Source organism: Prinia subflava, chromosome 5, assembly GCF_021018805.1.
Source record: "Prinia subflava isolate CZ2003 ecotype Zambia chromosome 5, Cam_Psub_1.2, whole genome shotgun sequence".
NCBI lineage: Eukaryota > Metazoa > Chordata > Aves > Passeriformes > Cisticolidae > Prinia > Prinia subflava.
In genome coordinates, this window is record NC_086251.1 from 21,627,044 (window position 1) to 21,654,949 (window position 27,906).

At 35.6% G+C, this 27,906-nt stretch overlaps 1 protein-coding gene across 5 annotated transcripts in view; it reads right to left on the reverse strand.

The window, feature by feature from the left end:
• Nucleotides 1-27,906, reverse strand: part of LRRC4C (leucine rich repeat containing 4C) — a 476,199-nt gene that overhangs the window by 207,146 nt on the left and 241,147 nt on the right. For 4 of the 5 annotated variants that reach the window (XR_010080531.1, XR_010080532.1, XM_063398336.1 and 1 more), the window contains exon 3: nucleotides 2,449-2,587. The exons of the other annotated variant lie outside the window; for it this stretch is intronic. The gene's annotated coding sequence lies outside the window, so the exon portion shown is untranslated. The remainder of the gene's footprint in view (nucleotides 1-2,448; nucleotides 2,588-27,906) is intronic. 5 annotated transcript variants of the gene reach the window in all.

Here is a 27,906-nt window from a genome sequence, read left to right on the forward strand (position 1 = left end):
TTTAGTTCACAGTACTTTAAATGCTACAGGCTTGTGCAATTTATGTCCAATATTGGATAATAAGTTTTGTTGATCCTGGAGAATCTGCAAACCTACCATTTGAGATGGAAAAAAACCCAAAGATTACTGCTATAATACATCTCTGCATTATCATGGCAAGTTTCATTGGGTTGACCCTGGCAGTTACCAGCTGTCCCTGAAGCCTTTCTGTCCCTCCCCTCCTCAGCTGGGCAGGTGCATCTGCTCCACCACAGGCTGCAGGGAAAGCTCTGCTCTGGTGTCGGGAACGTCTCCTTCTCATTCTTCACTGACCTTGGTGTCTGCTGAGCTGTTCCCTTCATGAATTCTCTCTTGTATGCCACTGGTGCTGCCCGTTGTGCAGGTGGGTTTTTTTGCCCCTTTTCAGAAATGTTCTCTCAGAGGCACCGCCACCGTCGCTGACGGGTCAGTGGTGGGTCCGTCCTGCAGCCGATGGCCTCGGCTCCGTCAGGCACTGCAGGAGTCTCTGGCAGGTTCCCACAGGAACCACCCCTGCAGCCCTCCAGCCACCAAAACCTCCTGTGCAAACCCAAACGCAGGCCTGGGAGTGTCTGACTTTACTCAGAAGATAACAGTATGGGTAATTAGATAATCAAACACCATATATGCCATTTGTGCTTCCTCAAGCATTATAAAAACCTATACTTTTCAAGCAGAGGTTTTTAGAATATTAATTTTGATCCATACACAACAATTCTCTTCTGCAGTGCAAAAAGCAGTCCCAGAATGTATTTTAAAAATATGTTTCTGTAAATATAAGACTGACAGTGATACTACCTATATGGAGACATATGATTCAAGTAATTTTATATTAATAGCCAAAATAGGTTCCTAGTATGACTATTCAGCAAATATTATTTAAAAAATAAAATAAAAAATAAAAAGAATCCCACCAAAACAGAAAAACCAAAACCAATCAATCCACCAAAAACACCCACCAAACAACAAAAACCTGATGCTCTAAAATGTATAAAATAAATGAGGAGAATTCCACCCTGCAGGTGGTAAATAGATTGGAGACAGAAATTCTCATGGACAAGTGGCAGTAACAGAACAAATACCTATATACCTAATAGAATAAATACCTATAGTGCTACATTAGTTTTAACTCTTTTTTTCCTACAGGGGAGGGAACAAAGGACTAAATATCAATTCAGATAGGTCTACATCCATGAAGTGTTCACATTTATTTTGAAAATTTACAGTTGCTATCTTTTTAAAATTTGCCTTTAAATAAATACAAACCAGTGAAAAGGAATTCTAATTTAGCTCATCATCATCATCATTACTAGTTCTCCAATTGTATTTCATCAACACACCAAAACCTCTCTTAAAACACCTCTCAGCAGTCTCCAAAATGACAGTCACCACTGCCCATTAATTTCTATTAGTGTTGTTAGAAAAGATAGTAGCATTCTACCATAAGGCATACTAAAACTTCTCTTCAGTAAAATGACTTTCTATACATTTGAAAATACCAAAATGAAAACAAATTCTCTAGAAGAAAAGTGTTCTTTTTTGATTTATATAGATTATCTTTCTTTGGGGGGAAAGCAAGATAATTGAAAAAATCCTGATATTCTTATAATATCATTATTTCAAATTTTTTTAGGATTGGCTGCTTTTTTTTTTATCATGAAAGTTTTTTTAAGATCTAGATGGTTATGGAACTCAAAATACAAAATAATTATCACTTAATAGCATACTTGTGTGTAGGATAAAGTCTCAAAAAGTGCTAATACAAGGAAAAAAAAGAAAAATCAAAACAGATTTTTAAGCTCAAAAAAATTTCAAAATCTATTTAACCATATGAAAAATGAAAATGTAAAATTCCCACTCCAGTTCTGGTAGCCATCAAAATTCCATTTTCACAATCATGACTGCACAGAAAAGGCAACAAAGTGAAAAATCAGACTGAGATATTCTGTACCTTCAATTTCCCTAATGATTCAGTATTCCCCTGTACAAATTCAAAATACAGGACTGTGCTCAGTCAACACACACTAATGTTCTAATAAAGAGCTCTGTGCTTATTGCACCCCAAATCCCCTGACTGGACACAGACTTCCCTGACTGGTAATGATTAATGCTTAGCTCTACTTTATACATTAAGCACAAACAAACAACTACAAGACTGACACAGATGAGTCACAGTAAATTCATTCCCTATAATTTGTGTCTGCTCTCAGTGGAGAACCTACAGTTACAAACTTAAAAATCACTTACAGATCTATTGTAAACATTGATCACAAATCACCCACATTTTTTCTTGTAAAACGTTGTGTGAATATAGAAAAAGTTATAAATGAACAGGCAAGAACAAAGCTTGGAAAAAAGGTAATAGCAGGCCTTAATAGACACACAATATTAATGAATGAAAGAATGGAAGGAAAGCAATTTTCCATTTACCTGTCCTCAGTAGTTCATGGCACTGTTAATTGCTCTTCATGTCAAAGTGTTGTGTATTTATTTTCTCAAAAGGTACTCAGTGTCATAGGATATGTCCATATTAACAATCTCCATTGCACATTCCTGTTTTTCTGGCAACCTGGGCATTTTGAGGGGGGGAAAAAAGACATTTCATGGTGTGGTGTGTCTCATATTGACATAGCATGACATTCTCATGTGCTTCAGAATGAACATAAAAATCTTGTGAACAATTATGAAACAGAAACACCTCTAAAGTGTAAACAGTTGAAATTTCTTAGGCAGACCACCTAAAACATACAATCTATAAACAACGACAATGAAAGAGAATTCATCTGGTTTTGACTAGGAGTTATATTCTGTTCTGCATCTCTTAATCAACAACAATTTTAATAATAATGTGGAACCCGTCCTTCAGACACCACAAAGTAGGTAGTCTATGCAACAGTCATTATTCCATTTACCAGACAAATATTTGCTAATTCACACCAGAACTCCATGATAAAGAAATATCATTATCCGTTTCTTAACTGCATACTTTGAAATGCAGCTAGTTATTTTATTGTGTGTTGGGTTTTTCTAAAGTTTATAGCATCTTATAGCCTTGGCAGAAGCTGTACATTCAAGGCCAATTGTACAATGGTAGGGAGCACCTGAGAACTTGGGAATTCTTTGTGCACAAACTGTCTCTGACAGTAGAGCTACTTCCTGACAGGAATTAAATGCTGGGTATCACCACCATGACATAAATAAATCTTCCCTACTAACTGCAGATATGAACAGTTTGGGTTGTTTTTTTTTTTATCCCCTAGGACAAGCTTTTCATCATTCTGATTCCCTTGCAGTTTTATATATATGTGATAGTCAGTAATGGTTACTTATATATTTTATTAATCTGGAGCTACTTTATAGTAGCTATAGTAACTACTACTTTATAGTAGTATTACCCTGCTGAGGAAAACAAAATTCCATGGCAGGTGTGTACTGTGTTAATTTTGCACAATGTACATATTCAAATACCTGGAAATGTATTTCCTCCTTTGAAGTAAAAAATACCCATCTGGTAGTAAATAGGGTGATCTCTAATTAATCAACAGATCACAGACACATCTGACAAGTTCATGGCAAACATCAAATACTTCCACAGAAAATATGAAATCACTTGAATACTAGAGGACTCATTTCTTCTGTGTTCAGATGCAATGTGTGAAGGAAAACTCAGTGACAAAAATACAGCAACATTCCTTAATTTGAGATATTATAATATTTGCAGTTTCTCCTATGTATCATATTGGTTACATATATAATACTTCTGATTTCTTAAAATAGATGTATCTAGTTAATAGGCAGTGTGGAAATACATGCTTTGAACCCTTCTATCTTGTTTTCTCCTAAGAGTGATTTTCTATCCCAAATACACATCATCACTTGCCTTTATTAGCTTATTGTGATCCAGTGGGTTTATTAATTAACTGTAAATTGTCTCTGTTGACTACTTGCTATGTATATAAGAAAGATTAGCTTCAGTACCTAGAAAAGCAAAATCATTATCTAAAATTTAAATGGAGTTGTCTGGTGGTTTCTTATCATCAGAAGGAGTTTCTATTTGTGCACAGATGTTAAAAATGTATTCTTTTTCATATTTATGAAATATAAAATAGAAATGGAAACATACTGAATATTAAATACAAAAATATAATAATAATACAATATATAGGAAATAGAATATAAAAGTAAAAATGTGTTATTCTTTAAAGAAGGAAAAAAATGCTTTATACATACACCTACACCACTGATATATTATTCATCTTCCATAATAAATTAGAATAATCAGGGGACAAAAATAGACACAAGAGAAAAAAAACCCATCAGACATTCACAGTCACAGATTATACCACAGCTTAATTTACTATTATATAAGGGAAAACTAAAAAAATCACAGCTGTTCTGAAACTTAATCACCCTGATCATTTGAAAACTTCATTATAGAAAGTAATTTTTTTCTCCTGTGCTGCATGAAGATCAGAATTTGGCCTAATTGTATCATTAAAACTACGAGAACCACTCTGTCAAAAAACAGAAGGTCAGAAGGTACACATTATCTTATAAAATACTATTATAAATTAAAAATTACTAGATTTTAACTTAACCTCAAATGTATTGCCTGCCATCAGTAGTTTATCCTCCCCAAGGATGACATGAACTACCTTTGGCAACAGTAGATTAAGGGATCAGATGACATTCCAGTCTCAAATTAGATCACATACTTCTTTGTAAAGAGACAGTGAAGATTATTCTATAATCAGAGATGTAACAACCACCTCATAGTAAACTGTTAAGGTAATTATTTAATAAAAAACTTTTATATCTGTTTTGTGGGTTTTAACATATCACAGAATCAATTAGCACCCAATATTGATCCACCTTTACCAGTAGTTAGGTGAGGTGTTTCAACAACCACAACTTTCAAACACAATTCAGGGGAGTGGATGTTGGAACAGGTACTGGTGACAGAGGGACTCTGACTGCAGAGGTTCCATTTCTAACTCACCCATATGTTTAAAATGGGTCACCAAGAGTGGAAATGGGCATCATGCTTAGAAAAGCACTGAGAATAAGGAATTTATCTTTTGGCCTATGTTTTCCATCTGTAAAATGACAATAGTAATTCATTATATATTTTATACTTGTATGTGTAAACAATAGAACTATTTGTAAAATGCATATAACAATGATAACAACCTCATAGAGATGTTCTCATAATAAAAGTAATAACAGCACAAATCAATAACCCTCTATTGTTAAACGAGTATTATAATATAATTGCCACTGAGGAACTGCCTGAAGTATAAATACAATTACACACTATGATTAATTACTGAACAATTTTCATTCTGTGTTTGGGAATCACTGCGAATATTTGAGGTTGGAAGGGATCTGTGAAGACCATCTAATCCAAGGTTTAAAAGGCATGTAATGTTTTGAATATGTGCTAAAGTAAGCTTCAGTTTATTTGTTTCTCATCCTGCCTCTATCTAAGATCACAGAACCCTATTTCCTGATCATGTTCCTGCCATACAATGGCCACTGAAGAAAAGACTCATCTTTCATCTGCTAGTAGGAGAGTTGTTAAAACATTCTACTATATTTCAGCAACCTGCTAGCACCTCCCTTTAATTTCAAATTCTGATTAGGTTTTGCTTTCTGGTACTTTGTCAGTGTACATATCACTACATTCCAGTTTCTTGTTTAAAAATACTATTTCTCAGACTGATGTGATTTATCTGTTTCTACAGCAAAGATTACATAGTTATGAAAGGACAAATTCTCTCATCTCTCACCATACTGGATTTAAATAAAGCCTTACTTTCACAGTCCTTCTCCTCCCTCACAGATATTGCAGGGTCAAATTATTTCACATTACAGAGGTGGAAGTTAGAAAAATGATGGTATTACTGTTCCCTGATGAGTGATGACTGAATTATTTGGATTCTCTTTCCCATTGCATAATGCCATAAAAAAACCTGTGTTCTGTAGGCTCATATAGTTATCCAGAATTTCCTAAAGGATGTAAACTTTCAGTACCTCATTCAGGGCTAGTTTCTTTGTTTCATGATGGTTCCATGCTGAAAAGAATCTGACTCCCAAATGGATTAAGTCAACATACCACACTGTAGAAGTCTTGGTTGGGTTTATACTTGGGATTTTATGGAAATGACTCAATTGTTCCTATTAAGCCAATAAATCCTACAATTTGTTGGCATAGTCTAAATATGACATAAAATGTGCACGTCTGTTTCTCTTACTTATTGCCTAGGGAAAATAAATTAAAATGGTTTTGATACTTCAGTTCTGAGAGAGATTTCTGGGACACTCAGTGAAGATTGACTCAGAACTCAACCATAATGTTTTGAAAAAGGATTAATGTTTTTTTTCTCGAACAATATTCACATATCACACAGAAAAAATCCATGCATGCATTACCACCATAGAGTTTTTGGAGATACAGTTTCCAGCCATGTAAAATGGATTAATTAAAGACAGGTTGATATACCATTTCTTTACCACTGCATAGGGAGTAAACCACAGTTTAGGCACTTTTTATAAAGATATTTTCTTATTCTGTGATTACCTTAAACTGCCTGATTTCTCTTGATGGGTATTTCTCCATTCCCAATGATAATTTCATTTCCATCCTCTATAAAAACTTCTCTACCTCTCCATTCCTAACAAATTTAATAGTGCAAGCAACATAACAGAAAATAACTTACACTGCCATGAAGACACCCTTTTCAACCCATTTCCTAGTGTCTGGCTTTGACTGGACTCAATAACACCTGGGCAGAATTAAAACCACACAAGGCATATGGTAAGCAAACCAGAATAGAAAAGTTTTCTGCCCATTTCACACAGGTATGGAAGATTGTGTGTGTTGCAAAACAGGGTGGAAATCGCTATACTTAGTTATGGGGATATTCAATCACAGCCCAGGATGCATTTGCTTCCAAAAGATAACAGGAGGAGAGCCTCCTCCTCATCCTTGCAAAGGAAGCTGCATGGTTCAAAAAAACTGTGAAGGAGCAGCACCAGCTGATTCAGAGTGCCCTCTCCCAGGCACAAAAGGTTTCCTGAGAGGAAAGTCTTCTCACAGTGTGTTCAAATGTGTTCCTTCAAATCCCAAATGGAGCAGAAACAGCTTGAGGTGCGATAGTTTGAGATAGACTGGGAAATGGGACAGTGCAGTGGAAGTTTTTACTGGCTGTAAACCTTTTAAATGATGTCTTATGTATACAGTTTGCATGAAATTTCAGTTATAGAAATACTACCGATATTTTAAGCCTCTGTGTAAACATTGCTAACTTTAACACTGCATTATATTGATTTAAGTCATTTTTAGCTGGCTTAAACTAAATCAAGATATGACACACTCTGGAACACGAATGTCTACACTGGGGCTCACAGTGGAAGAACTGACGCTATGAGTCATTACAGGGTTTCAGCACAAATTATATCTGGACTTAAGTCATCTTCAGGTACCCTGTGAAAGATGAAATTCAGTTAGGAAAGTCAATATAGAATCTCCTTACCATAAAGAGGAAAACCAACTTCTGCACACAGGGGATAACCATATCATAATTAGTACTTATGCATGCAGATACTGAAACTATTTTCCACACCATGATTGGCAAATTTCAGTGATTTAATTCATCAGCACAGGACAGAATATAGCCTTAATCATACAAGTAAAGTTTGCTAACAAAAGAAATTATATTTACATTGCTTTAAAAAAAAGCTTCTTGTTTATTCATCAGCAATTGAAAAATATAAATCACAGAATTTATTTGTATACACCTAGAATTCCCAGGCATCTAAAAGCCTTAGTCCATATGTAATTAAGGTCAAAAAACCCCTATCTTATTCTCATGAATATACAGATATAGATAATTGCTATATAAATAAGCAACATCTTATAATCAGCCTAAGTTTATGGAATTGGTATTATATTTTACAAATACCTTGAAAATAGAATTTGAGCTTTATCACAGTATGATGATACTGCAAAAAGTTTCTTATTATCCCTTCCTTACTGTGTACTTGGAATTAAAGACAAGCTGATACACATACTGCAATTTATGAATGTAAGACAGGTTCTTATCCCTGAGAAAGTCAGAATAAACCATTGCATCATTATTACTTAAATACAACTGAAATTAAAAATGAAGCAAGCAAGCAAGCAAACAAAAAAATCTGAAAACCTATAACCTAAACTTTTACAGAAATACATATTTCTTATTGTGCTTTGCAGGTTTACAGATTTAGTTCTTGATATTTTCTAGTAAACTTCATTCATGTGTACTAGAAATAGCATAGATCAAGCAAACATCAGTCTAAACCTCAATTTTCTCAAAAACCTTTGATCTAAACAGATGTTTCTAACTGGATAGAGCCAATATCTCTTATCTTCTCTAGAATCCTTCCACATGCAGCATTATATGGAGAGTTGCCAGGAGGTTCTGTTTATGTTGAGTATAATTTATTTCATTATATGCAGTTCAGAATGCTATATCAAGGCACTTCTTGCAAATACTGCCTTAGGTCATTTCACCCTCCAGAGATTAATTTCGATTAGAAGACATTTTGCATATCATAAAGTAATAGCAAACACTTTTGGTGGAAGACCCAAGTTGGTGGTTTTTTAAAGTAGTATTTATTTATTTCAGCAATAAGACATGCCTGTAGGTACATACTAAGGTAAATGGAAGACAAAAGTTTGGCTTTTTTCCTTAGAACCTACTGATTTGCAATTTCTTCCATCTCTGCCCAGATCCATCTGTGAACTGTGAAAGTGTATGAAAACATATATATGGTCTCCTTTAACAAATTAAAAAGATAAAAGTTACCATACTAATAAAAATAAAACAAAAATTAGTACACAAACCACAGCATCTAATACATTAATTTCATAAAGGAGAATTAAAAGTTTCTATCAGGACTCTGTCCATGATTTTCTCCATGTGTGAATTATTATTTCAACAGCTTGCAACCTATTAATCATGAGTTATGACCTAGTGTTATACAGGCACTGAGAAGTGCTGGTTTTGGCTGTGATAGAGTTAATTCTTTTCATAGTACCTCTGTGGGGTTGGATTTGGATCTGTGCTGGAAAGCTTTGACAACACTGGGATGTTTTTTGTTGCTGCTGATCAGTGCGTACATAGCCAAGGGCTTTTCTGCTCCTTATCCCACCCCACCAGTGAGGAGTTGTACACAAGAATTTGGCAGGGGACACAGCCAGGACAGCTGTCCCCAAGTGACCAAAGGGACATTCCACACCATGTGGCATCATGCTCCGTATATTAGGGCAGAAGGAGGCGGCTGGGTGGGGAACATGACCAGAGCCATGGCATTTGTCTTCCCAAGTAAGCTTTATGCATATAGAACCCCGGGAAGTGGTGAAGGAATTCCTGGTTTTGGTTTACTTGCATGCATGATTTTTGCTCTATCTATTAAACTGTCCTCATGCCAGCCTTCCTGCCAACAAGTACTGTCGCTGCTGGGAGTCTCCTCCCGCGCCCAGCAGCGTGGTGGTGAGGAGGGCGTGAGCAGCGCCGTGGCACGGGCTGCTGGCTGGGGTTAAACCACGCTGTGAGCATTGCACATGACTGCCCTTGGGAAAATGGGCCGGGAAAAGATCAGCACACACCGCATCGACCCCGGCAGCAATCAGCAGAAAACGAACACACATTGACCAATGAGCGGAATAATGGCTTTGTTGACAATCTCAGGGAAGCTCAACCTCTGCAACTAAGTGGACAGAGAGATAAAAAAAGATGGACATGATAAAAAATAATCTATCATCTCTGTTTGTTGCTGCTTTATATGATCATCTCCCATTAGTCACATACATGTCCAGATGGCCACGGATCAAGGATCATATGTCACTTCTGATCCCAGTAGTTTCTTTGTCCTTCTGTCCACAGATAATATGAAAATATTCCGTTCATCTGAAAAATATTTCTACTTTGTAAAAGTACTCTGTTAAAATCGCCTATTGCAATTATTATTGTTATTATTATTCACCCGTCTTTACCTCTTAATTAAATTCAGAAGTCAGCAAATCCACAGTGGACTTATGGTCCCAATTTATACTTGCAAATATTGTAAGGTCCCATGAGTATTATGTAACCGCTGATGCACCAGTTGCACATGACTTTTCTAAATGCATACATTGCATAAGAAGGAAAACAAAAGAAAAATAAGTCGCTCTCTGAGATGGATGCAAAGATGCAAATCAAGAAAGTATTACATATCCATCCAGAGACCAGATAAAAAAGAGACAAAGATTATTTTTTCCTGTTTAAGTAAACTTAAATTAACCTTAAAGGTAACCTTGGTAGAACATTAGAAATTTTATGAACTGTTTTAAAACATAACAATTTTGAAAGATAATAAAAGCAGCCAATTTTACTATTTTTTAAAAATCCATAACAAACAATCAATAATGCAGTGACATGATTTTTAAATCACTGCAGTATTGAAAAAACAAGTGTGGAGATGTGTTTACAACAGTGGGAAGTAAAATAATCCCACAGAGAGATAAAAAATTTAACTATACATTGTTTCTTTGCATAGAGTCCATTAATCAGGCATGTAGGTGTCAGGGATATTTGGCATTGAAGTGTCTGGGCTGAGCAGTCTGGATATCCAGCATTATCATTTGATGCCAAGAAATAAGATTATTCTATCCTCTTCATTAAGACTTTTTAGGAGTTTAAGTAGATTCAACTGGAAAACCATAACTTTCTTGTGTGATAATTGCTATCCTTTCTGATTTGAACATAGCAAAAAACAAAGTTTCAGGAAAATAAAGAGGAAAAGAAGGAAAATCAAAGATTTTTATACAATTTACTAGCACAGACATATCTTTATACATACACACATATATGTATACATATATACATATATATTAACACATACACATGTATACATATATATATATACACATATATTTGATTTTATTTGATTATAGATTTTAAAATATTCAAGTTACTCAAAAGCAGTGGGAGAAAAGCTCCCAAGAACTGCAGATCTGGGAATTTTCAGACAAAAATCATAAGATAAAAGTAATCCAAGATGCAGGTACACGTGGTATGTAATACAAAGCAGTGTAGTTTGACTGAAGGTACAATATCCATCCCTACCTTAACAAATATTTTAAACAAGAAAATACCTAGGGTTTTTTCATGCTTATAATCATGCTGATTGTTTTTTCTGTGTTTATTCAAGTATATGAAAATGGAGAAAAGAAATTGGATGACATTTACTGGTGTATCCAAGGTCCTTCACTCACTGAGTAAAAAGGATTTACATTAAGTACTGCAATCTTATAAACTGTGTATGGAAGGACTAAGGTGAAAAGTTTAATCCTACTAGAAGTTACTGGACAACGAAGAAAACATGATCATAATGAATCAGCTGGTATTGTTCACTTTTAATGCAACTGTACAAAACCTAATCTGCACCTCAGTAGACCACAATGCATGTGAAAGGAATATTAATTCAAGCTGTAGAAGATAACAGGATCATCATTGAAAGAACAGAATCCAATCTTACAAGAGGAATGGGAAAATGCTTAGCTCATTCACTCTAGAAAAATGAAGGTTAAGTGACAGTCTAAAAATGCATTGGCTGTTAAAATCAGAAAGATGCAGAGAACTTTTAATGTAAAGGAGAGTGTCATTAAATCAAATGTGCATACCCTAATGCATTTCTTAATAAAAACAGAAGAAGACTTTTGTAAATTAAGATGGTGCATTTTCTGTGATAGACTTACGCTCTGAGAAATGAGGACAACTGTCCTTTCAAATCTACAGTCAAGAAAATTCAGGGAAATCTGTTTCTTAAGATAGGTTGAATTGATTTTAAGAAAGGAAACACGTGATCTAGTGGTCCTAGACTAGAAGAGAGACTCAGTGTCAGTCAGGGGCTTTACAACAATAAAATCAGTTTTAATTGGTTTGAGTCTCTGGTCAGCTGTATTCTCACACAGGAATTATCTTGATCATATTCACATACCTATTCTCCAAATGTAATTCCCAAAAATACACATTTCTTCAGTCTGAAAATCAGTGAGTGACATAAGTCACTTAGCATAATCTATTATGATGCCCACAATTACCCTTAAAATACAGTATTTGCTTTGAAAATCAAAAATCTTTATGACACTTACCTTTCAGAAGAAAAAGAAAGGTGGTACTTTAGGCATATATAAAATATAAAAGGTCTCAAAACCAACCAGAAATCCATGCAAAAACTGAGTTCTACAATTATTCCTACTTGTGTGACTGTTTACTTCAGTACCTCCTACCATTAATCATTCATCATCACCCTGGCTTTACTGACGGGTTTGTTATGTGTGGATACAACGATCTGCATGCACATTGAGTAGGTGCTGCAATAATCCAGACGTTTTCTTTTACTGATTACACAACAAACAGTAGAAGTTGAACACAGAAACAAATTCTGACTAGAATTTGCTTATTGAGGCTTTGTTTTCTCCTCTTTTTTTCTTATAAATGTTTCAACATAGTGGTGCAGCTGAACTATATGAGCAACTCCAACACAAAGTGAGAAAGACATCAAGATTAGCATTCTTCAGAATAACAAATGAGTTGAGAGGAAAATCTGCACTCAAAACTTGGTGAGCACTAGATATAGACAAGCCACGGTATCAACATTCAGTGATTTACTGATTTATCCAGCTAAATATTTCTCCTCAGATAAAATTTTGAGGGTCCCATTAGTAACTTCTGAGAGACAACATACAGATAGAAATAAAGGTCCTATTTCCCTTCCTCCTGTGGAATTATTTTATATTCTATGTTCAGACTTCATCTTATTAATTTTGCAAAAGTAAATACCTACTTCTGTCCGAATCCAATACTCAAAGGTAAGAGAACTTTTGATTGATAGAATTGGGAAGTGAATACAAAAACTTTTTTTGGGGAAAAAATATCCCAGGTTAAATGAAAACACATATAATAAACTAAATAAGAAATAACTCACTTTTAAACATTAATGAGATTTAACACCAAAGCACAGCAACACTGTCAAACCCCTCTGCTTTTTATGCCTTGACTTCTTCCTAAATAAGGACTGTATCTTGGCTAAATACCACATTGGAAAGAGTTGTCTGGAGCAGATTACCCAAAAATACAGTATATTCACTTTCTGAATTTTTATTGATTGCCGTGGGCAACAGAGAGTGATGAAGTGTCTCAAGACTTTTCATGTCATGGAAGACTATAGGAAAACGAGAACGTGAACTAGAATGATAGGCTGGCAGAGTCTGTAGACCTCCAAGGAATGAAACAGGCAGAGGTGTCAAAAAGTCCTGTTGGGTCAAGGATAGCTGAAATAAAGTTTTCTCACTGCCCCGACAAATACTGGAACAACAGTCCCTGGAAACACTTGCATTATAGGACCACCATCTCTAGTTATCTGACAACAAAAAGCCAACAGCAATAAGAAAAATCTCTCTTTGCCAGAACAGAAATTCAAGATAAAAATAACGAGGATCAGATCTGTTGTTTATAATTTATAACCCTATTTGAGGAAAACTAACACAACTTATAGAAACAATTCTTGAAATTCTAATGACAAAATATAATTGCATGTTTGTTTTCCTCCCTAAAGATATAAAAATGAGGGAAAATAAAGGGTGTCAGCTTTTTTACCATCTGAGTTTCTCATCCATTTTTCTCAAATGTGGTTGCAGGAAATTAAGAGTATAGAGACCATCATAAAGAAAGAGTGTGTTATAAACACCTATGTAAGAGCTAAACCATTAATTTGTTCCATTTCCCTAGTACTGGTTGAAATATTCATTCCAGCTAGATGTTTCTATTTAATTTCTGGAGGACACATTCATGATGCAATATTAACATCAGATACCTTTCCTTGATAGGTAACTCATAGACCTCTTCCCTAACAGAAATATGCTCATTCTTTTGATGGGTTTTTACTGTGTTAAGCTTAAATCAGAAGTCATCTTCTCTTGCTCTCAGAACTTCTGAAATTACTGTGTGCCTACCCTTAACAAGAATTCTGTATGGAGTGAAGAGAAAGTCAAACTAATTTTGTATTTTAAACTCACTCTGCCTACCGAGTCAGCTCAGAGATATGATAGGAACAGCTTGGAATGAATTAATTTTTTGATATTGATGCCTGACACATACAGTGGGACAGGGCATGGCAACTCTATATGGTTTTTAACATCTAACTAATAACAAATTTTCATAAGTATATTATGAAAAATTTAAAAAAGTATAGAAATACATTATCAAGAGGAAGCTTAAATTATGATCAACATAGTAAAGGAAGATAATACAAAACTGATTAGATGTTACAATTCTTATTCTAAAATAATCTCCTAAATTTGTAGAGGAATCCAGCTCTAAAATCTGAGTATATCAGATTGTATATGCTCAGATTTTAACTCATCTATAGGTATCATATATTGTTATATGTTGATATGCAATGGACAAAAAACTTTAAAACTTAAAAAATATGTGGAGGACTGCTACAAGATTTCAAGATTTGCACATGAAGGTTTGCACATGAGGTACAATTTCCTGATGATAAGAAATAGAAACAATGTGTTAAACAGTAAGAGAGACGCATTTAATATAGTTTATTCTCCATTACTGCTCTTTACCATATTCCACTGGGGAAAAAACCAAACAACAACCAACAGATAACAAACTTTTCCACATACTACTGAGAACACTCATCAGTGTTTAGCATTTTAAATTCACAGCATCAATGCTGACAATATCATTGAGTCAAATATTATGGCTAGATATTTAAATGCTGAATGACTGCATGGCTAAATACATCTGTGTTCATTAAGGCTAAATCAATGATAATCAAAATTCTTGTTTGTGCAGCAAACAAACTGCTACCAGAATTATGGAGAATTTTAGATCTTCACAAGTTCTTCTGTTTTCATACAGCATTATGTGTGATCAGTTCTGTTGCAGGACTTGTTTTGAGAGATCAGATATGAGTGGAACTGACTCAGACTGAGACATGAATCTGTGTCTGAAATGACAACCACACACTCTTGCTATATTTTCTTTGCGGGATTTTTTTTTCTTTTTAATATGAAGATAATGAGCAGAATTTGAAGTCTAATTACCTAAACTTGAATCATTGATTTTACATGTCTATAAGTACTGTTACAAAATGACACATAGACAAAAAAGCATAACAAGTGCATCTCCAGTGTCACACTGAAACACTTTGGCTAGATCTAACCTATTATCTATTTATTGCACATATCCTTATGTATAACAGAATGACTCACAGAGCTAAAATAATAATTTTAAAAATATCTGAATTTCATGCTGGATTGACAGCCCTGGAGACTTAAATTTTCTCCTCATCCACAGTGCAGAAACAGTGTCAGTAGCTGTACTACTAGCTCTTCTCATCACCACCCACTTGGAGGAGACTATTGTTAAAGGTAAAAGATTTCTTAACTTTACATGACAATGCCTACAGCTTTGAGTCATATATGACCTCTTTTGAAGGGTTGATAAGCACCTGTATTTCAAACTGACTTTCAAAGAAATTAAGGGCAACTTGAATCTGTGGAAAGCGGAAAGACAAAGTGTGCTGAAGTCATGCACCTCAGATTCTAGGATCCTAAATTAGCAGTCATGTTGCAAATAAAAATAAATTCTTTGTTTCTTAAACAAGATCACAAAACAAATTCAGTCAAGTAATGGCTGCAGCTGTACTAAAGCACACCATTCAGTTAAGCAAATGATCCAGTATTACTCTCTTAAAATTGTGGACAAAAATAATTTGAATAAAAATATATTTCTTTTATCTCAAGAACGGGAATTGTATTACTACTGAAATTTCCATAGAGAAAACGCTGCTATATTTATCCATTTTAAGATTAAACTTTGATTAATATAAGTATTTCAAAAGTATATCTACACCTATATAGATGCAAAGATATACAGCATTACTGTTCTGTGAAAAGGTCTTATTAAGAGGGTAATTGTTCCTGTTTAAATGTAAAATGATTTAATTATAATTCATATAACCTAAATTGAATAGTTGCTGTTTCAAAGACTCACTTGCATGGTGCTAAGAAGCTTGCTAATTTCAATTAGAAATAATGTACAGCTGTCATGCTTTCATTCTGAAACACACTATTACAATGAAGTTCTTAGATTGTTTTCCTGTAGGGCATTATTAGCATCACATGTCATACCAAAGAAAAGCTTAGAACAATCTTTAAGACCTACTTACCTTTTACCAGGTTTTGATACATTCAGTCTCAAATTAAAGAAACATTAATGGAAACACTATAATGCCTTAGCTGTACTCAAAACAAAAGAACTTATGATAAAAAGAAGAAACATGCAATAATTGCTATAAATTAAAAAAATTCAACAGATATATGAATGTCAACAATTCAGAAGAATGTTCCTACAAAACAAAAATTGAATCTATAAGGATTTTCTGGCAAGAGTTGACATTTTTATGACAACCACAGTACATAAACAGGATTTAATTAATGCCAAAGAAATTTAGCAGCCTAAATTCATTGTGCATTATTTATAGAAGACTTTAAGCTAGACTCATATGCCTCACAGAAAAAAAACATTCAGTCCCCTTTAACAATTATGTCCATATGAGCTTATGTTCACACGCCTACAGAAATATGGTTTCATGTGTACAAGTTTGCATTACACTGACAGAAAAGCCTGTGAGACCTTGGTCACTCCTAGTGGCTGAGCCCCTGAAGCAGAAGTGAAAAAGACATGAGAATGGAACATTATTAACTCATCAAATACTGTCACGTGTTTGTATTTAAAGTTGCACCTTAACGCAGAAAAACTTGAGTCAGTATTATGTGTTGATACACCGTAGAAAGGTCAAGGGAGATCTGACAACTCAGTGGGACCTGTTTGGCACCTCCCAATTGTAAGTTGGAAGTGCAAGTGCAAGTTCCTTTTATATTCCAGATGCCAAGGACAGCTGACTGGTTGTTGTGTGATAGCACTCAAAGGAGTGTCAACAGGAGTGCACACATTTCCCACGAGCAGCTTTCCACAATCATCTTTTGGGGTCTCCTCCCCAGCTACATGAAACGTAAGTGTCCTGTGTGTTAGACCAAAAAGCAGCTGAGGTGCCTGAGAAAGGACTGGTGGAATGAATATTTATTAGAATAGATCAATGTCCAGAATTAAATCTGGGATTCCTTTCAATGCATTAATGGTATAGAAAGACCCGAGACTCCATCAGTGTCCTGCTTCCTTGGGTTCTGAAGAGCGTGCTGGAGCGGCTGTTACGGGTAAAACATTGCAAGGAAGGTTTAGATGAAGACTGACTACTTGAAAACCCATGAGACTGTTAGTTTGTTATCCATACCTGAGATAGTTCTGAGAGATTTTAGCCTTCCAGTTTGTTGGGGTTTTGGTCTTTGTTTGTTTATTTATTGGGGTTTTTTGGGGGGTGTTGTTTTTGTTTGTGGATTTTTTGGTGGTTTTTTGTTTGTTTGTTGTTTTTTTTTGTGGTGGTGGGAGGGGGGCTTTATGGGCAATAAGGCAAGGGAGGGCTATTTGTTTTTAACAGAAGAGCTGATCCTCCACTGAGGAAAATAGAAAATATAAGGCATATGACTAATTATGATTAAGAATCCTGCTAGGCAAATGAGACAGAAACACGTCAACATGGTAGCTTGAGTCAGAGATGCTCAAAACCGCTTTGGGGCACAGGACTAAGAGAATATTCAGGCCCCAGTCCACGCTTACACTTCAGGGGAAGGAGCAAGATGAAAGGAAAGATATACACACATAGGAAAAAACAAAGTTCATCTGACATATGCTGGTAATCTTTGCTGTCATTATTGTTGTGACAAGGTCTATTGAATAACTAAAAAACCACACATGTCTGGGGTCGAGGTGTATGAGGCATTGTTCTATCACAGCCTCAGTGCTTGATTCATAAATGATCTGTAGAGGGAAGAGCACCACCTACTGAATCACATCTGCCACTAATAAATAGATTTTAGTTCTCTTTAAAGTTTCATCATCCAATGGGGTTCTGGTTTTTTTGCAAAAGCTACTAATACACAATTTATTTTGTTCCAAAACACATGAAATTTGATCTAGTTCAGGTCAGGCAATTCAGTCCACAGCATTTTCTTTATGGTCTTTTCACTTCCTTTTTGTGTCCCTGTACTTCCTGCATTCAGTTAACTGTTTTCACATGAAGAGAAATTCTGACTTTTATTTGGTTTTAAAAGTCAATATGACTTTATGAACTTCTCAGGAATATGCATCTGAGGCATAAGTCTAGGGAGTGGGCTTGCCCAGCCATGAGTTTACAACAGAAAGGAAAAGCTCTAGACTTGCAAACAAACTTTCAGTATATTAAGAAGAAAGCCAGGTGATACTGGATATACTTATGTTATATATTCCACTTTCACAACCAGTCAGCTGAACCGGCTGTGAAAATGAAGAATGAAACAACAACTTTTTGTTTTGGCACGAAGTCGAGAAATGTCACTCCCATCCTGGTTTCCTCTCGGAATATCCTTGGATCAGTCCTCTGTGAAACTACTGACCAAGCATATTATTAATGCAGTGTTTATGAGGAGGACGTTTAGGGGCTCATGGAGTCCTGGCAGCTCTCTGTTACAAGCTTAGGGAAAAATATTTCTGGATGGATTCCAAAAGCAGAGCTTAAAGCATTTTTAAATTCACCCCCTCCCCCATGCAGACACATTAGAGTCAACTCAAGATCATTACACTGTGACAAGCAGGTCATGGCTGGATGAGAGACTGAAGAGTTTTGCATCCTCCTACAAACTCAGTGGTTAATTTCCCAATCTTTCTCACTCCCAGTCTCTCTTCTTTCAGTTGCTGGTAGTGGTTCAAAGTTGAGAGGGAAGAGTACACAACGAAATACTGAGGAAACACTCAATGGATGAGATGTGTAGAGTTGAAAATGGAAGACAATGGAAGACAAAAACACTGCACCTGTTATAGTACTCTAGAAATCAGAAGGGAAACATGCAAACCAGAGGTTTCATTCTGGTCAGCCCAACTGCAATCCTCTGTTTATAAAAGTATCTACTCATTTCTCGTATAACCTAAGTTTATGTCCATGTTACTTTTCTCTGACTCTTCAAGAATTCAAAATGTTTGTGGAATCCTGCCTCTAAAAATTAGGTTAGCTCTTGGGAAAAAAAGGTCACCTTTTTTATTGGTTAAATGAGTTACAAACTGTACATTTAAAAGAAAAAGATATGCACATGATGATGAACAAGCAGCATTACATATTAAGTATGTATCAAAATAAAACCACTATTAATAATTTAAAATGCAGTTAAGCAGAGTAATTGGTGAAAAAACTCAGGAATGAACATCTAGAGACTTAAGAGGAAATTTTAGGCCTCGGTACTTCAACAATAACACTAGTATTGACTTAATTGAATCAAGAGCACTTCAGGTTTGAGCTGCTGATCAGTCCCTGAAATTAAAAAATAGATCTCTGTTTCTCTCTGGAGGGGTTCATTTTTCTGTGACTCCATACTAGTTCTGACTAGTGCATAACATTGGCTAGGACTTTTAAGAAACCCATTATTTTACAGGAAGGAGCTATGACATACTACATAGCCTATAGGCAAGTGAGACACAAAAGGTACAGTTGCAGAGGTAAAATAGAGAAGAAAAGAACCACAAGGCAGCTCAGGATGCAAAAGAAAAAACATCGATGTGATAAAATGCATAAATGTCTAAGGGGGAAAGCAGAGCTAGAACATGGCAATGCAGGAACATCACAGACCACCCCATTCCAAAGAGCAGCAGCAGCTGATCCTCACCCGTCCCCAGGTGCCTCACGGAGGGTGAATGAAGCATGTCAGTGGTTAACCTAAGCTGCCTGCCAATTCTAGTTACTTCCCTCATGTCTCAGTCAACAAATTACTGCTCTTTACTTTTAAATGGAGCATATCCTGCTTGTCCTCTCTTTCTGTAGAGCAAAAGCCATCCAGACTGGTCCAGAGAGTGAGACACTACCTCCAGTGGACCTTTACCTGTTCTCTTGTCACAAATTATACCAATCTCTCCATGTCATGCCTCAGATGGCAAACATTTTAATCACCCATAGTTCCATCATAATTCCATTGTAATTCCATCCCATTTTTTTACAGTAACCACTAAATTTGATGAAAATTGTAGCACAATTTTTGCAGATTAATTTAAGTTGTTGTAGAATAAATACCTAATGAAACTGATTTCCATTATTTGAGCCAATACAAGCTCAATGGTGCAACACTAAATGGACAAGAATAACAATGTAAAAATAATTTTCTACTACTATATTTTTTTTATTTTCTTTTTGGCTTGAGTTACTAGAGGAACACTTGGAAAGGAGGAACAATGATGGATGTTTGCCTTTACTCTAAAACATATTTTAATAATATTTTTTAAATGTGAGTTTATATTTTCATGCTATTCTCCCTTTTCACTGAAACTAACAAAAGACATTGTGAAAACTCAAATATGATTCACTTATTTGGACAAAGCACATATTTAAATGGTCAGTATTTCTCTTCTACTGTCAGAAGACAAAGGCTTACAATTTTCTTTCATATAATATATTTTAAATTGTGAGAATGTCATCATACTCTGTAAAGAGCAGGAGAGAAAGGGACGGGGAGAAGTACATAATTCCAGTGCTATACCCCAGCACTGAAATGGATTTCTGCCAACTGTAAACATACTTAATTCATGTCTTGTTACAAGAGAGGATGAAGGCCAGTTGTTAGATTCATTTACGGTACCATACAAATGTTGGCAGCATTTTATAGTGCTGTCACATTCAGAAAAGTGATAACAGAAAATATGACATTTAATACAATTGCTCCCTTCCTATCTACAGAGAAGTATCTCAACCACTTTTAACAGTAATTTTCTGATTCTCTGAACTTTGCATAGCAAATATCAGTACTGTACTAAGTTTCATCTCCTGAAATGATCCACACTATTCTGAGCTAAGTTGGGAAAATTGTTCTGTGAGCAGAAGAGTGGGATGGGGGCTGGCAGGGAGCAGTGCACACTAAGAAAGCATGAAAGCATGGTCTGATATCTCCAAGTGATAAAACATTAGGACTTCCACAATACATAGAACAGAGATAAGAACTACACAATGGTTCCTGAATTTAAACACTCATTTAAAATTTCAATATAAACATATGAAAATGTCCAGTAGTATTTTACAGAGATTCTAGCTAAGTATAAATTTTTTTTTTCCCCCAACTTCATATCAAAACCTACATTAACAATGTGTAGGAATCCTCACAGGAGTTTGACCACTTCTACAAATGACAGAAACACACACAACTCATCTCTGTAGCTCTTGGTCACCATTTAAAGTCAATACACAGAAAAAGAAATCTGTGCTGGTTTTGGCTGGGGCATAGTTAATGTTCTTCCAAGTGGCTGGCATGGCCTGGTATGGTGTTTTGGATTTGTGCTGAACAGAGTCTGTGTAATACAGAGATATTTTTGTTATTTGTTATTGCACAGTTTCAAGGCCTTTCCTGCTTCTCCCCAGCAAGGAGGCTGGGGATGCATAAGAAGCTGAGAGGGGACACAGCTGGGACAGCTGACTCCAACTGACCACAGGGATAGTCCAGATCATTTGGTGTCACGCTCAGCATATAAATCTGGGGAAAGAGGAAGGTAGTCGGGGACATTTGGAGTGATAGTGTTTGTTTTCCCCAGTGACCATTGCATGTGATGGAGCCCTGGCTCTCACAGGTATGGCTGAGCACCTGCCCACAGGAACAGTGAATTAATTCCTTGTTTTCCTTTGCTTGGGAGGACAGCTTCTGCTTTACCTATTAAATTGTCATTATGTCAACCCACAATTTATTCTCTTTTACTCTTCTAAATCTCTCCCACATCCCCTTGTGTAGGCTTAGTTGCCAGCTGGAGCTAAACCACAACCCAAACAAGCAAAAAAACCCAAACAACAACGACGAAAAAAAACAACCAAGAAAAAACAAACAAGCACAAATGAATTGCCATTGCCTGATGATAATGACCATTGACCACAACTACTCACTTCTAAATTAATCTGCTGTTTAAGGAATGCATGTTTCTTGTACTGGAGCCTTTAGGTTTTATTAAAAATAACAACAGAAAAATCAGCAACATCCCTGATAATATGATGTAAAGTCAAAGAAATCCCAAGTAAAACATGTATTATAAACTACTTAGAACCTTCAGAGACCAATACACTCCAGAATGATCTGAAAATTCCCTACAGAAATTTTTAATTTAATCATTGTTTCTTTTTTTCAGCCTATATAAATCATTTGTTATTCATAATTTGGAAACTACAAATCTACTTCCTTCTTGCCAGGATCAAACTATTTCCTCTAATTTTGCTCTAGAAACAATAATTATGTTACTATATCTATGCATAGCCCAGACTGTACTCTAATGTACAGCCTCTCTTTAACGGGAAAAACAAAGTATTGCATCAATCAAAGGAAGAGGTAGCCTCTATTTTGCCCCTCTCATGTAACTGGACAAAAATGCTCCATAAGAAAAATACTGTACTCCATAGGGATTTGTTTTTTCCTCAAGTGATTTAGAGGTACATACTCTATAGAAAGGACCTTTCACCATCAAAAAAATCTTAATCTTGACATGGCACTTTTCAAGATCAAATATTCTGCTATAAAAGACTAGAAAATTATTCATTAATGTGAGCAAATGTACATGATTCTTTCTAAATGACATAATCGTTTAATTAAATAAGAATTAATTTATGTTTAATGTTTTTAACATAAGAGTTGCAGTACTTTCTGCAAGCCATATAAACACTTTAGGAAGATGAGAACCTATACAGCTTTTCTTGTCTTTCTTCCAAGGTAACAGTGAATTCAATTGCAATAAGCAAATCCATACCACATATGGTCAGAACTGTGCCTCGTTAACTCATTCTCAGAAATGTTTTGATGGTGGGCTACTCCCTTCAGTCTGCAAGGTGGAGTTTCATTTCAATGCAAACTTGCATCTCACATCAAATGTCTGATTAAACATATATGATTCATAATTTTGATTACCATTTCAATAATCACCAGCTCTCTGTATAAATTACTGTGCCAACAGCAGGATAAACCAGCAGTTAGCTATACTAAAAATTTTATTCATTATTTTGAGATGTGTTTCATCATCCTGCTTCTGACTCATCCGTTTATTCCATCAGATGGTAATTCACCAACATTACCAGACTAAAGAATATACAAGCTTCATTTTTCATTTGGACCTTCCCTTGTCCTTTCTATGAAATAGGTTTTCATACAGTGCATCCTCTCTTCCATTTATATTCTCCTTTCCTTCTGCCCTTCATACTTCTCAAACCTTTTTTTCAGTTTGAATGGAGTGGCTTTTCCAGCCTGTTTTAGCAGAGCTCAAATACAGTCCCACTTGAGCACAAGCTGAATAACGTACAATTGCCAGTCCAACTATCCGCAAAGGTTATTGTCTCTTATGAGAACTGCACTGCATCTCTTGCAAAATAACATCTCAACAAAAAATATCCCTGAGAAGACATAATAAAACATTGCGCATCCAAAAAAGAAAAAAATGAAAAAAGAAAAATTAGCAGCAGCAAAGTGACTTTTTCTTAATGGACAATGTGTAACTAAAATCCATCATTTCATTATTACCGAATAAAAGGGACTTTGTGACTTTCATTAATACTGTTTTAGCAAACACAACTTATTGCAAAGTACTTTCAGAAACCTGCTTGAAAAGTTTTCTTTCTTATAATTCGCTTTAAAATCAATACCTTGCTAAAAAACCCCTCTTTTTTCCTTTTTATTTCTTTTTTTTTTTTTTTATATAGACGAGAATGTAGAAGGGGAAAAAAAAGGCACCTACATGATACATACAACTCAGCAATGAATAACATTCTGATTGATGTCCCAATTAAAAATACTCACTTGGAAGCGAACACTGATAAAAGACTGCATAGCATAAACTGTGTCAAACTATTCATACATTGTATTTGACGTGACAGTCATCAGTTTGACAAATGATTGGCAATAGGAAGGGGAAAAAAAAGGAAAGAGGGAAAGAAGGAAAGGAACGACTAACACATTGTTATAAAGGTCAATTATTTTAATATGAAGATTATGATCGATTATTAGAGAGGGATTTTAAAACATTACCAGAAAAGCCAATGGAGAAATGTGGTTGCTAAAGGGTGTTTTCCATGCTTGAAGAAAACACCAAACCACAAATTCAATGTCTGATTTGAAAAATATTTTTTTCACAGCTTACTTCAGTTTCCCAGTTTGGATAAAGTATTTAGACTTAAGAGATTGAAACCCAAATCCATTTCAATCCAAGGCAAAGCTTCTACTGAGAACAATATTTCTGTCAAGTTTAAATATTCTGAAATACCTTAATCAAGCTTTCTTGTACTTCAGAGAATTCACAATTTGACTTTTTTACAGGGACACTAAGAACTGTATTTTGAAGTTTGTCGTGCAAAATAAAAGTACAGACCATTGAAATATTTCAATGTGTGTTCAAGTAGGAAAGAAGCATGTTCAAGATCAAAATTGTCAGTTGTTAAAAGTCTTATTTTGTGAGTGGACACTTTAACTTTCAGATTAAATACTCTGCATGACATGAATGTACTCTTTATCTCATTACGTGCCCAAGTTCATGAAAACATTAGAGCTGCTGTGGATGAATCACTTCTGTTCAGCTGTGACATCAATTAAGTTAGGCTGAATGGGGCAACAGCTTCTTTGCTTGAGGTTACAATGGTTGCAAAATATCCATTCAAAATAAAATTGGCAATATTAATGCCATTAGAGACTTCTTTTTATTTAGTGTTTCTTTTGTTTCAATGTGTAAAACGAATAAATGCAAAAGAAACTGAAGTACTAATGAAAAACATATGGTACAATATTTGTTTGTGGCAGAAGCAATGCTTAATTAATTTCCCATTACTCATTATTACCAGTATAACACACTTGTAAAATGACATGGATTTTGATGAAAAAACATACCCTTAGAAATAAAATAGCATGATAATTAATCTAGATCAGAAAAAGTCGCTTCAGTCTGCAAATATTCACCTCAGGATTCAATTGTCACAGTACAAATAGTTTTGTAGATAGCTGTACTTACAGATACAATTACCTAAACATGTCATGGTACTTAAATATGAACCTACTTTTAAATTTAAATCAAAAGAGGTGGAAATCTGGCTTTGGTCAAACAATTGCAAAAACGCCCTGTGACTGTGTATCTTTCTGTGTTCCCCCTTAACAACCTCCTTGCTGTAGCTTTCCACCTAACAGCAGTGACATGTAGGTAACGCTCCTCCGCTGGCAGTGCAAGCTGCTGCATGGCGGGACATCGTGCGTTTGGACTCAAACCCACACAAACTGCACTGAACTGCTTCTGAGAGCCACTGAAAAATCTGTCCTATGCCCAGGAGAGGAGAGGACAGAGTGGTCAAAAACACAGTTTAAAGCAGCAACACCCTAACTGAAGTCCCTGTTAGTTTCTGCAGCCATCACTTGGCCATCATCCACTTGTCTTTATGATCTAGTAATAACTTTGGCTGACCATTATACATCATATGATAACTGCATACAGCAAAACAATTAAAACGTACTAGATTTAACAATCAAATATATTCTTTACGTATTCACTTATCATTTGTGCTATCTAAATAACCATGTACAAACATATCATTTACATGAAACAATTTAAACTATCAGTGATAAATTAATATTATTTAATTAAAATAATTAATATTAGTGGATAATATTATAGAACATTATTTACATATGATGGAGAGGTCCATAGAATAACCTGAGCCAAAAGGAATCACAAAGACCATCAGGTGCAACCCCTGGTCCAGCACAGGACACGCCAAGATCACATCATGCGCCTGAGAGCAGTGTCCAAACACTTCTGGAACTCTGTCAGGCTTGGTGCTGTGACCACCACCTGGAGAGTCTGTTCCAGTGCCCAACCACCCTCTAGGTGGAAAACCTTCTCCTAATATCCAACTTAAACCTCCCCTGACACAGGTTATCATCGGCAGAGAGAGCAGATTAGTGGTGTCTGCCCCTCCCATGTCCCTTGTGAGGAAGCTTCAGGCCACAACGAGGTCTCCCCTCAGTGTCCTTTTCTCCAGGCTGAATGGACCAAGTGATCTCAACTTCCTCATATGTTTTCTCCTCCAGGCCCTTCACCATCATTCAGCAAGTTACCAACCACTAAAAATTATCTCTGATACATAAGGCAAGAACATCAATTAGTTGACACCGCATTACCTATTGTTAATACTACTTTGCATAGCTTTTTCTCTTCAAAACCGTTTTGGCACTATGCAATATGTTTGATTAATGCTTGAGGGATTCAGGCCTGCAAGCAAATGTCATGCAACAAACCCTGCTTTAATTCAGATACAATAAAAATAATATATTAGACATTGTGTGCAGTAAATAAGTTTCATTCTTCAAGGTGACACATTGTACTTGCTCTAAGGTTTGATACAAAATAATGCAGTTACCAAAGCAAGTGCACATTATGATTTTCGTAGGGGTACACTTCAACAAAGAGCAAAATGTCACATGACACAACATTTTATTTTAGTCCCACTTAAAAACAATGTATTATTAACTACAATACATTTTAAAAACAGCTAAAAATATAACATCACTCCAGTAAAATCACTACAATCAATAAACAAGAATTATTTCCACCAGCATTAAAAAATAACTATTATCTCATGAAACCCAGTGCATAGAGATATAAAATTCAATGTAGTTACACACCAACATGACACATATCTTTGGTATATAGAGGAAATTATAATGCACAAGAGAGGTAGCCAGGAGTGAGTTATAAGTCTCTTGATAGACAAAGCTTAATGTCACAGAGCTAAGACATATTATAATGATATAAAAATAACAATAGTTCCTATTGCTATGCTGTCTTTTATTTCTGGAGCTCAGAGCACTTCACAAGCATTAATTGAAACAACATCCCTGCAAGGTGGCTACATTTTATTGTCTGGGTTCTACAAATTAGAAAATGAAGGCAAAAATAATTAAAACAGCTTGCCCCAGGTCACAGGGCAAGCCATCAGCTAAACCAGAAAAACAACTTTCAAACTGAAGTTCCTAGTTTTAATTCTTTAATCCCGTGTGTACAACAGTAATAAAAAATAAAACTCCTAACTAACCACCTACTTCTGTCACTGAAATCAACAGCAATACTGTTGCTTTCATTGGTGGAAGTCCAAGTGCATCACCAAATACCCAAGCTATGCTAACACCTTAACGCATAAGATGGACAGTCTCCAGATGGCTCCTGAAAGTCTCCCGAGAGGGAGACTCCATGACCTCCTTCTCTAGTGCATGCCAGTACTTCAGCCTATGCCAGGGCTCTTTCTGGTGTTCTCAGGGAGCTTCCTGTGCTCCAGACTGTGCACCTTGCCGCTGGTCCTTCACTGGGCAGTGCCAAAAAGAGCGTGCCTCTGTCCTCTCTACAGTGTCCTTTAAGGTATTAACAGGCATAAATAGATTTCCCTCCTGAAGCTTGTGTTCTCCAGGCTGAACAGTCACAACTCACAGTCTTGGATCATTTTACCCATTTTTTTCCTGGGGAAGGGGGTGAATGAATAATCTAATACTCAAAACTGGAAAGGTGGAGGACCAGAATCCAAATCCATGGATAAAGGAATTAGACTTATAATGTATACTAGAAATAATTAAATTCCCAAACAATTTCAATTATCTGAATGCAAACTATTTAGACAACATCAAAGTGACCCTCACTATTTCCAGCAATCATTAGA